Source organism: Lissotriton vulgaris, chromosome 3_1, assembly GCF_964263255.1.
Source record: "Lissotriton vulgaris chromosome 3_1, aLisVul1.2, whole genome shotgun sequence".
Classification (NCBI taxonomy): Eukaryota; Metazoa; Chordata; class Amphibia; order Caudata; family Salamandridae; genus Lissotriton; species Lissotriton vulgaris.
This window is the reverse complement of record NC_141689.1, coordinates 1,274,802,125-1,274,814,875: the sequence shown is the minus strand read 5'-3', so window position 1 is coordinate 1,274,814,875 and position 12,751 is coordinate 1,274,802,125. Positions and strand designations below refer to the sequence as shown.

Here is a 12,751-nt window from a genome sequence, read left to right as displayed (position 1 = left end):
AAGCGTGGCAAATTATGCGGGGTGATGGGTATTAATATGCAATAAAGATAAGATTGTACTGTGGACCAGCATGAACTGTATGCATTACACATAATGCAAGGTAAACAAAGAGCTGAACATGTTAATGACTGATGCCATTGTGATAACTTACGCACCAGTTTATTATGAGAATGAACAATGACCATTCTAACACCATAAGATTTTGCTGTCCATGACTAATTGGGAGAGGATGAATGGTGGGAGGGTCCATAGGATGCTCGCACAGACAGCTGGGGGGAGTGGGTATGAACTTCAATTTGTTTACTGTTTGAAGATGCCTGCATTTGTGTTTCCACCTTTATGTTCTATCAGCAGTTACACTTGGCCATTATGTCTCCTAAAAGATTAAAAACATTCCTTCAAGGCTCTTAAACATTAAACCATCTATGCTATCTAGTGAGATATGGACATTACAGCATAGACAACCACCACTCAATTTTTCAGCACAGTGAGGGAAGTTTATTACAACTGTACAGCATAAGGTGTTGTGTTGGCAGTTTCGTCCATAAGTGCTGATGTTGCCTTGATCTTATTTGCGATTTCTACTTATGTTGCTAGAGCTGCACAACTGCACCCACTACAGGGTCCATGTCTGCAAGAAAAAAAAATATCAGGATTACATATTTTTTCATAACAGTTTTCCAGGACCAATATAAGATCACATACAACACATTTGAGTACACCTAATGCAAAGTACCTTAAAAATGCTTTAGATGAGAGGCAGAAAAGCAGTATGTTACGACCTGCTTACTTACCTCTAATCTTCAACCAAAGAATTACCTTCCGTTGGCCGCAAAGGCCAGAGGTGAAGGAGGTGGAGGTAGATATGTGTAGCTCTGTGATGAGGAGGACTAGGACTCAGAATTTTTTTTTACATTTGTATTGCCTCATGATCTTTCTTCCTCATCCCTATTCTATGACACTGAGGAAACACTCATCCAACCAGTATCATATGTGGTCATAGTGAAAAATACATTTACTGTACATGCACGGGTTCCAATATTTAACAAAAAAACACAAAGCTAAACACAGTAAAAGAGTTAAGAAAAGGTTCTCTATCATGAGTGCTTCTGATGACTCATAAGGAAAAGTGAAATATACCCAATGGCACTTGCCACAGCACACCTGTAGGAGAGTAGGGTCTGCTATCCTATTGTCACCCCAATGTTTGCTTTTTGCTTCACTGGTTTTCGACTTAATGTGGCTGTAGGCCTGCTAATCAGAACCACAGCCTGCTGTTCTCTCTCTAAATTCACATCCATGTACTTTAGTTACATACCCAATTGGACATTGGTTCACCTTATCAGCCCCTGTACATTGTACTATAGGTACCCAGGGCATAGGTGTATCCAAGGCCTACCAGGGGCTGCAGCAAATCTTTTGGCACCCCTGGCTGGCTATCCAAACTGACACAACTGGCTGATCACTCAGCTGGGGAAAGGTTGTGTAATCACCCCTTGCTTAGATATAGTATACCTATATCTAAACCTACATCTGGACATATATATACCTATAAGTCACTCCTATGGCAGGCCTTAACAATCCTGGAGGCAGAGTGCTTGGTTTTATGTGAGATGGTGCTCTAGCATGAGCTGAGCCTGTCTGCAGCTGTCGGGACCAACTCCCTTACCTGTTCTGGGATATTGCCATACCATATACTCTTAAGTGTATTATAATCCTCGCGGTTATTTGCTAACTCGGGTTTGGCTTTATCAAAACATGTCATGTAAGGTGTCATACGCTTTGGAATACTAACCCCTCGCCAGTCCTGGCGACGGGGTTAGCATTCCACCCTTCTAGAGGGAGAAGACATGTTACTTTGCTAAAACGCGGTTAATCCTAACCAGAGCCTCAGCATCACAAAATGGATGCTGCTGCCCCGACACAAGTCTGACCTCCTGCTGCTGACCGAAACTTGGCAGGGGAGGCCTGGACAAAAGGTTTCCTGTCACAGGGAGGTGCTACACCACCCCAGACAGGAGAAAGTGGAGTGGAGCAGGGAGAGTTAAAAGAAACTAGACACTGCCTGGGGCACACAAGGTGTCCCATGCAAAATCCAGTCAAACCGGTTCTGGGGCTATCCAGCCCCAGTCCTGGCACGAAACTGGACAAAGGGAAGGGGGTGTAACCACCCCCTTCCTGGGTCCCACCCATAGGAGGGACCTAGCAGGTAATCCAGCCCCCAGAATTGGAACTTATGAAACGAAACTCTGGACCCTTCGACATCCTACTTGACATAGAAGACTGAAGAATCTCCTTTGTGGTCAAGGAGTGACCACCCTGTGCAAACAGGCACCATCCAGCGCCTCACCGTTTGCTTTGTTGCAGTTCCCGCCGGAACTCGAGCGACAGAGATCGACAAGACCCAGCTTTCCTGCCTTCCAACAGCCCGATCCACAGTCCCAGCGAATCTGAGACCCGTGGAGGCGACCTGAAGCGTGGGGCCGGCCATCTTGGAAAAACTACAAAGTGCTGACCCTGCAGCTCCCGAGGCTCCCTCGAGGCTGTGCATTGGGGTTTGAGAAGGCTCAGCCCTGAGGAGCTTTTTGCACAAAAGCTCTCCCCTCCACACTCACCGAGTGCTGCGTGGGGACCTTTTGCATTTTCCTGCTCAACGCGTTGGTCCGGTCGCTTGCCCGTTGGCTAGTGGCCCCAGTACCGACAAATTTGCTCTGCTAGTCTGGTTGCTTCAGACTGGCCCTCGTTCCCCTGAAAAGGAGCCACCACTCTGACCTTGCTGGTCCGAGTAAGAAGCGATCTTCGAATGCTGCGTGGGTTGCATTTGCCAAGGTCTGTTAGTTCTGATCCGGAAGCAGACACCGCCGACAGCGAGAGCTTTTGTAGTACAGCTCGTGCTCCACTCCTGGTCATCGTCGATACCCCAGAGTCCATGTGGCAGCGGATTCAAGCTTCAAGACAACCACCTGATTGCGTCCGACATCGCCTGGTTCCTTCCTGGTTCCATCCTGTTCACTGGCTAGTGACCCAGACTCTGTCCCCTCTGCTTTCAGGTACTCTACATCTTCGATCCACCCTTGGATCCAACCGGACTCTTCTCTCCTGGCCGCCTGCAGCATCTTCATCTCCAGGCTCCATAGATCTACACGACGAAACCCGACACACTTTGGCACCTATGCACCCGATTCCTGTGGGTGAGGTAACAAATTAACACCGGTGTTCCTGTAGTGGTTTACACCTCTAGTGTCCTAGTTAAAGTGTGGTAATTCTATTCCAGCCGGAAGACTTCCAAAACAGTAACTCGATAACTTTTACGCACCATTGACTTTGCATTGGTGCATGTGTGTGCTTTTAGCGCTGCACCGAGTCCCGCGGGCCTCTCCCGACTTCATCACTGTTAGTCCCGAGTAGCCCCAGCGATTCCCAAGGCCCTAGGCCTTACCACTGTTTGGTTAGTGATACTTATACCACTTTTTTGATATATGGTTTGAGTGGCCACCCGCCTCATCCATAAACGTGCAACTTTCATATGTTATATTGTGCTTTTGTTTAAACGCCTGTGTTTCTATACTCATAAAGAGTACAGGGGATTATTCTGAGAATAAATACATATATTTTTATAATATATAACTTGTGTGGTGTCCTTTCATTTGATATTACAGGATTGGATATGGTAAAACAGCTGGCTTCACATGCCCTCTTGAGTTAAGCCTAAAACTGCTTAGTCTATGCTACCATTAAGATAATCTTGTCTTTAAGGTTGACTTATAACCACCACCATAAGGGATTGATTGGACTGATACAAGTTTCCCCCCAGAATTGGAGACATCATACATCAGGCCAACTTCTCACAACACCTCTATTAAAGCACCTCTGGACTGTTGCTGTTGGAGTATGCATGAGAGAACATTGAGGAGTAAAATACAAAGGGGTAAAAAAATGAAGGCCAAAATATCGAGAAGGTAAATGCATATAGGTAAGAATAGATTTACTTTTCAGTTCAGTTCAGTTCAAAAACTTTATTGCGGTTAGGTTTAACCATACAAGCACATACATATAAAATATTCAGTTTTCAAACATAGCAAGTATCTTTTAAAATCAATTGATTTAGATTACATCCATCATCAATAAAAATCATCAAGGTGGGAAGAAAACATTTTTTCTTTAATTGTAAAAATGTAAGTTAAGTCTACACATGCTTAAAAATTGTAAAATGCCATTTAATATACTCATTCACTCCCTACGTTTCCACGGTAAGAACTTAGTGCAAATATAGTTCCCAGTTAACTAATCAGATTCCTACGAATTAACCACATTGAGAACAGGAACTTTGCTACAGCAGCCACTATCACTGCGTTGGTATCAGTTTTTAAAATCCTGAAGAAAGCAAGATAAATCCTAATGTCCAGATTGTTACATAGCTGAATAATCCACTTCTTCCGGATGTTACCATATGCTGGACAGAAGAGGATGACGTGTACGGGAATTTCATTCTCTATTCGACAACCTGGGCAAGGACGGACTGGGCCCCCCGTCCACCTATCAGTGGTTGCATATAAAAGAGTTCCGTATCTAAATTGTAGATAAAGCTTCTTCGCTAGGGTGAGTTGTATGACATCGATTTCCTGTTCGAAGCCATAGTATGACTTATGACCCAAGAAGCCATAGGTTAGACTTGAGGTTTTCACTGAACAAAATACATTCCTTAGGTTGTGGTCTTTTATCATATGGGCCAAGATTTTCTTAGGAATAACTGAGCAGGAGGCCTCAGGATTAGTCCAGAGATTCTCTAGCCCAATTGAGATAAGGGACTGCCTTACAAAAGATAACCAAGGAACCCTGCCTGCGCCTAGGGAAGCCATCACCACCTTTAAATCCTCCTTATAGCTCGCCAGCCCAGGAGTGCTCCACATCCTCCTCCAATAGAGGAGTGGCCGTGAGGCGACGACGTCTGCCATCGGGCAGATGTTCAGATCCAGTGTAAGCAGGACTAATGGGGTATTTCTTGGCAGAGTCATAATTTACCTAATAAAATTGTTATCTGTGATGGTTAGCTCATTTGAAGGTGTATGACCCCAGAGTTCCGCCCCATAAAGGGCCGATGACCTAGCTTGAACTTTAAAAATTTCAAGCGGGACACTTACTATTTTTGAAACACAATTTTTTAGCATTTTTAGGATCCCCCCTACAGCCTGGGTTAATTTTAAGTTGACCTTGGCCATTTGTGGACCCCACCCCATTTTGTCGTTCAAGGATAAACCCAAATAGTAAAAAATGGGGACCCTTTCCAGGGATCTGCCTTCCATCGTCGGATGGGGCAGTTAATAATGCTAGTATTGAATACCATTTACTTGGTCTTGTTGATGTTGACCACCAGGTTTCTTTTTTTGCAGAAGTTCGTGAACTGGTTGAACTCCCGCTGCATGCCCATAGGTGATTTGGAAAGCCGCAGGGTGTCATCCGCAAACATTAATGCGGGGAACCTTTGGGAGGCAATTTTGGGGAGTCTGTATCTTTAATACCGAGGAGATCTTCTATGAGCTCGTTGATTTACTTTTCTTAATATCACATCCATGTACAAGGTATACAGATGTGGAGGTAAGTAAAGTAAGCCTATGTTCACCTATATAAAATTACCTTCACAACATTTTTTCTTTAATTATTTTGACCCAGTGATATTCTCGTGGTAAACAACTAATGGCACTCCCCTCTAGTTACTTATATGCATAGTTGCCAGTGGGAGAGTGTTAGACCTATCAGCCTTAGGGTGGTCTTCTCCAACATTTTGACTGCCTGCCTCTTTCCATTTTTCTCACCTTGTTTTTGCTGGTTTTAAGACTGTGTGCCCTTTATCACTGCTAAACAGTGCTGAAGTGCTTGTGCTCTCTCCCCTAAGCATTGTAATATTGTTCCATCCCTAATTGGCATATTTAATTCACTTATAAGTTCCTAGTAAAGTGCCCTACACGTGCCCAGGGCATGTAAATTAAATGCTGCTAGTGGGCCTGCAGCAGTGTCTGTGCCACCCACATAGGTAGACCCTCAACCATGTCTCAGGCCTGCCACTGCAGAGCCTGTGTGTGCCGTTTACACTGCAACATCAACCTGGCAAGTAAACCCTCTTGTCATGCTAAAACCTTCCCTTTTTTATACATATGACATACCTAAGGCAGGAATTGTATAACCTTGAGGGCAGGGTGCAATGTATTTAAAAGGACATGTACTTTTAAGTTTTATATGTCTTGGTATTGAAAAACTACCAATTTTGTTATTCACTACTGTAAGGCCTATCACTCTCATACAATAACATTGGGATTACTTATTTCATCTTTTGAGTGCAATTCTCAATTGTGGAGGGATAGACATTTCAAGTTTGTTGCTACTGTTATCACAATTTAAATTTACAACTAATGGTGAAGTTGGATTTTAAATTACATTTTAGCAAATAGCACTTTTAGAAGGTTACCATTTACTTTTTTAGCCATTTGATGCAAGCTGCCTGTCTCTGTTCAGTCTGTGTTGGGTGACAGCTGGTCTTTGAGTATTCCCTCTAGACACCCATATACAAAGGGCTCTTAGGTGTGACTTTTGGGTCTTCCTAGGAGAATGGAAGGGAGGGGCTGGACACAGCACACCCTTACACCTAACAGGCTGTGTCTTGCCTATAAACAAAGGGATGCCTGGCCTCCTGTGGAGAGTCCGGAGCCAGGGCATGAAAGGTGGACCTTTGTGGATTTCAACAATTTCTTTGAAGCCTCCCCCACGTCAAAGGCACAAAAGGGTATAAGTACTGGACCTATAACATATCACATATTGGCTCTTAAGTTAAGCCTGACTGCTCTTTGCTAAGCTATGAGAGGGTGAGAAAAGGATAATCTAGGTTATGTAGTGACTAACCCTGTCAAGGACCAAGGTTCCTACTTGGACAGGGTGCATACCTCTGCCAACCAGAAACCCAATTTCTAATAAGGAGTCATCCACTGGTAAAATGCAAGCAGATTAGATGTATGTCTCTGACAGGCTGTAACAAAAAGATACATATTGAATGTACCAATTCCACTCACAAACAGCTTTCTTGCTACTATTTTGACGTATATAAGCAGATGAACAGTCCCAAATTTGTTTGACTGTCTTCATCCTCCTGTACGAATTTAGTAGATTCAGTTCCCCACATTTCCATTTGTATTATCTGTCTGCACAGCGCCAGTTTGTCTATCACTGATATCACTCTGACACATACATCCCTGAAAACAAATCTAGTGGCCCCAACACCCCTGCGGGTGCTTCTCTTATCAGGCTAACCATTAGACCCTAAAAATATAACTCTCTACACCACAAGCTGGGGGTGGCAAATGCTTGTTCGACTCCTCAACGGAGACATACTCCATTCTCCTGCAATACAGCTGCTGAATAACCTGTGGCTTCCCATTGCCCAAGAAAAACTGGTCCAATGCACAATTGCTGATCTTGCCCTTCACAAGTCCGGAGACCTGTTCCCAGACAGCTGTGCATTTTCCAGATGCTTTTCGTCTTGAGTGGAGCTCTGGCCTCCTTTATACCTTTCTCCCATACCACTCCTGTCAAGCTTGGGGCACCAAACTCTTCAGTGCCCAGTCTGGAGCCATAAGAATTACTTGTGCCGGGTCACTCCTAATCTTCTAGAGCACTTTTGGACAGGAGTGGTATGAGCAGAAAGGCAGAAAGGAGGCCGGAGTTCCACTTGAGACTAAAAGTGAAGCCGAGCGAGAGTTGCCTTGGAAACTTCAGTGCGCAAAACTGCTGATTTGCCTGTTCTTCACGAAGGCAAACAGATTTAACCTAGGCTCTCTCTACTGCTGAAACAGTTCTTGCACTACCCCTGCATGGAGACCCCAACCGTGATTTGCTGGACACTGACGGCTGAGTTCATTCACTCTGGCATGCAGAGTAACGGCCAGGTGTTGAACCACCAGGCTATGACCTGTTATTCCAGCCAAGTCCAGACACATGGGGCCTCCTGACAGAGGGACCATGACCCCACCCGCCTTGTTTGTGGCAGTACTACATGGCAGTGGTGTTGCCCATGAACACCTGAACTAGTCTTCCCTTGAGAGATGATAAGAAGGTTTTTAGTACTATTCGGATCACTTGAAACTCTAACAAGTTAATGTGGAGCCCAGCTTCGTTTGGAGACTAGAGTTTTCTGAAAGCCAGCTCTTCCAAATGGTTGCCCTATCCGAGGAGTGACGCACTTGTCACTACTCTGAGATCTGTTTGGGGAAGGTAGAGGTGTCTGTCTCTAACCCAATTGCAGTTTGTCAAACACCACTGCAGATCTTTTGCAGTTCCCTTCAAAAATGCATGTGGCATCTGGCATGATTAACCAACAGGATGCAAGAGGACATGTGACCCAGTAGCCTCCGAGTTAATCTCACCTAAATCCAGGCTAAAGGCTGAAACATCAGTATTAATCCTGAATATCATGGACTCGCCGACCGGGAGGATAGGTCTGAAAATGCATCATGTCCACAACGGACCTGATGAAAGGGAGCATCTTAGAGGGAGCCAGGTGTGACTTTGGCACATTGATAGTGAATCCCAGTGAATGCAAGAGGCTCACCATAGTCTTGAGGTGGGAGACGACTGCCTTGGGTGAGCCCGTTTTTAACAAGCACTCGTTGTAGATGGGAAGATGGGAACCCCTGAGCTACATATATGAGTTGCGACCACCGCCATCACCTTGGTGAACACCTGAGGGGCACTGGTGAGGTCAAAGGGGAGCAGGGCAAACTGAAAGTGCTTGTGACCCGCCATAAATTGCCTGAAGGCACCCAGGCAGGATCAGGCCATTCAAATATGCTCACATGGTGTCATAAAATTCTTTTAACTGGGCGGGTGTTGCTCCTGCCCTGTAAAGTGAGGAGTGGGGGCCTTATACGCCGAGACTCCTCTGTCCCGTCGGGTGGTGGATGCAGTGAAGTCAAAGCATTCTTTGATTTCTTGTGTTTCTTATAGTGCTTTTTACCTCACCACTTTGAAGATTTCGAATGGTATTACGAAGATTTTGATCCCCGGAGTGGTGCTTAGACCTTCCTCTCAACCAAAACCAGAAGCAGAATCAAGTTCTCTGAGGAGATGTCTGAGTCACCAGACGCCAGTCCGCTTGCAGCTTTAAGGACCGGTCCCTAAAAGCGATATTGCCTGGAGCATGACTTTGGGTCATTGTAGTGCTCAAAGTACCAAAGGCACACGAGATGGGGGTCCGTAACCAACATGGCGCGGAGACAGGGGCCACACAGCTTAAACCATGTGGTCTTTTTGGCCATCTTAAATAACCAAAAAATCAACAAAAAGACTGTCAAGACATGACAGGGGGAAGCTCTCTTCAATGTATCTGTACTGACTGGTGCAGAAAGAAAAGAACTGACGTCAGAGCGCTAAGGTGAAACCTATATAGACAACACAGACATATCAAAGACAAACTTGACGCCATACAACATCACATACCAGCTCGCAGGGACACTGTTAAGAAAAATCTTCTGGATCCAGACTGACACCTGGAAGTTCACACGTAAGAAATCTGAGGGCTAGATGTCTTTATTAGATGTAGGGAAGTCTGGAGGAAAAAGAGCAGTGAGATACAGTGGAAGGGGTGGGGAGCAGAGAGAGTTGTGGTAGAGAAAGGGGAGTGTGAGTGAGAGATCTAGAGGTAGGCACTGAGAATGACAAAACACAAAGGTATGAGAGAGCGGTGGACAGAGATGAAGTTGAGTGAGGTATATTAGGCATGTTGAGAATGAGGTGAGGTCAGCAAAGTTGAGTTAAACAGAGATGAGATTAAGACAGAGGTTTATTGGCACATAGAGTTGTAGAAAAGAAGAAATGAGGTGAAGTAAGTCGAGCAAAATTATCAAAAAAGGTTTTCAGATTGAATGTCATTCACTTCCTGTGAGTGCAAGGGTTGAGGCTGGGATGCCAGGCCTTCATGCTAAGTGCCAGATTTTTCATCACTTTGAGCCAGTACAAAGTCACAAAAAATGACAGAAACTGGTGCAAAGTTTTATTTGAATTTACTTTCCTTTCCAGCGTAAAACTTGATTTGCTTGTTCTAAAATAATTTAGTAATGATCAGACACTGGAAGCCAGAAAAACCTTATTTCGAACCAGGTTGATGGACAAGGCAATGGAATGAGGAGTAACAACATGAACTGGAGGAAACACGGAGTCAACAAAGTCTAGTGGGCGAGCAATCATTCGGGAACAATTGTGACATTGATGGACTAACCATGGAATTCCCTTTTATAGTGAAGAGCAGGATAAGACTTAATTTCAAATTTTCAAACGGAATTCACCACCGGGGATTATGAAGATAAGTGAGTAAATGAGTGAGAAAACATGTACATGGTGAATAAACACTGATTAATTACAAGGAATTGATACTAAACCCTGTAAGAGAAAAATATATATTATTAACAGCTACGTAAGGAATTTTCTTTAAGAAAATCCAGTTCTGAGGCAAATACATGTAATTTTGAGCGGCAGCGAGGATGCCATTGTGTCGTCGCTACACAGCTGCAGTGTAGACCTGGTCGCAGAAATAGCCCACCTCAGCTGCGAGTGGAGAGATACAGCCAAGGAAAGCCACTGAGGCACACCAGCATGCTGACTGCATGTAAGGATTTTTTACATAACATAACATGTGCATTTGTAAAGCGCATTTTAATGTAGAAGAGTATCTTAGTGCTGAATACCAGATATTTATTGCTACCCAACTTAATGGTACTCATGTTATTAACCTCAGAAAGATGAAAGGCTGAGTGGACCCAACAGGATTAGAACCTGCGGCCATGAGATCAAACACTGGTCCCTGCAGTAGACACATTATTCTACTAAGCCCTAAATTGGCCAGGCTCTCTACCTAGATGTAAGAAATTGATTTATGGGTTGAGGGGGTGAAACTCTACTCCAGCATGACCTGCTATCCTTGTCAGAGTGAAGTCACAAGCAAACCCTAAATTAACCTTTACTCAACACTCAGGTTGCTTGGCCCAAAGCCAATGTGGCCATGTGTGAAATATTTGTGAAACACATCACACAGTAACAAAATGAAAATACACCACAAAAAGTATACCAGATTAGAAAATCAGAATGCATTTTAATAAATAAAACAAGACAAAAAATACTAGAATCCAGTCAATCGATCCAGACACATGCAACTTCAAATATGTAAGTGAAAATAGCACAAAAAATGACAAAACACTCACTATGAATATCTGGTTGCACCAGACTGGGATAAAGTCACAAGTTAGGGGCAACCACAATGGAGCACGTGCTGGCTAGAGGGACTCAGTTAGGCCAGCTGAACAAGAGTTGAGAAGCAATTTAAGGTCCTGCACCGAGGATGTGGTGTAAAGGAAAGGCAATATGTTAGTCCTAGGGAACTAGAGGCTGCAAATCATTGTACAACAACTGATGACTTCGTAACATAAATGTTTTGGAAATGAAAATATAAAGCGCTCTGACACCCTACTCAGGGTCGTGTTTGCCCTATATAAAACACCAAATAAATGAATAAATAAATACATAAAATATAAGTCCCTGCTTCATTGTCGACAAGGTAAGCTTGCGATGTGAAGTCCTGTGTCAAAGATGCGCCGCTCACTGATGGTTCCAAAGAGACAGCTGGGCTTGCAATGCCTGCATTGTCATCAAGGCTGCAGTCGATGGTAGGTTTGCGATGCAAGTGTCTGCTCCAGTTACAATGGGGGTATTGATAGGGGGTTGTACCCAAATGGTGTCCCTGGGACCTGGGTGATCAATGTAATAAAAGGAGGGGGTCCCAGTACTCAAGGATCAATTTACAAGGCAAACAATAAAAATAAATCAATCAAGAAGCAAATCTGTCCACATTGTTTTAATCACAATGTGAATATTTATAGCAAATATATAAATTATCTCAACACGTAAACACAGTTTGCGTAGTGCCCCAAATATAGTAGAAAGACAGGGGAGGGGGGAGTGATCCTGTGAGGAAGTGGTGGAGGGAAGGAGGAAATTTTTTAGTGACAATTAAATTAGTAAATATACATCATTTGTACATGCTACACAGTGTGTGTAGGAATTTAGACCACAAGGTTCAATGTATTATTTCTACATAACAGCATACTCCACAGAGTTCAAATAATGAAGGCGTTTAGGGCGTGGTGTTGAGTTCTACGGGTAGTTGTCGACGTTTCGACCCTCTATTGTGCAGGTAGAATTGCTATCCTTGCTGTGGGGTCTTCATTAGGACAGGGGTGGGGACACACCTGTTCAATGTAAATATATGAATTAATATTGGGGAGTTAATCCCTATATTATTCCAAAGGGAAAGCACATCATTACTAACATAAGTTGGTAGGGAGAACACTCACTATTGTGCCATACAATTAGGGCGAGTATATTCATGCGTCACACAAGTCTGGTTGGCTAAATAGATAATAATAAGCGCACCTCGACTGAGAAACAAATGAAATTGCGCTGCCTCAGCTGATTAAATCTAGCGGTTTGTAAGGAAAAAATAGGAGTGAAGCCGGTCCGAGGAAAGCAGCAAACGGACATTTTTGTATCCACTGACTATGGAAAAGGGGCAAGACGTGGTAATTGCTCAGTGTCATCAAATCAAAGGAAACTCACCACGAAGTAGTATAAAATGGACCGTGAAACCGGCTAGCGGCTTGGTCCGAATGAATCGTCAAGGCTGATAGAGCTGTTAATATACAATAAAGGCGGGCGA

The 12,751-nt window shown here is 44.0% G+C and overlaps 1 protein-coding gene across 1 annotated transcript in view; it reads right to left on the bottom strand.

Annotated features, from left to right (window-relative positions):
• Nucleotides 1-511: 511 nt before the first annotated feature.
• Nucleotides 512-12,751, bottom strand: part of LOC147727785 (uncharacterized) — a 1,253,841-nt gene continuing 1,241,601 nt past the window's right edge. The window contains exon 13 of the mRNA XM_086963180.1: nt 512-631. The gene's annotated coding sequence lies outside the window, so the exon portion shown is untranslated. The remainder of the gene's footprint in view (nt 632-12,751) is intronic.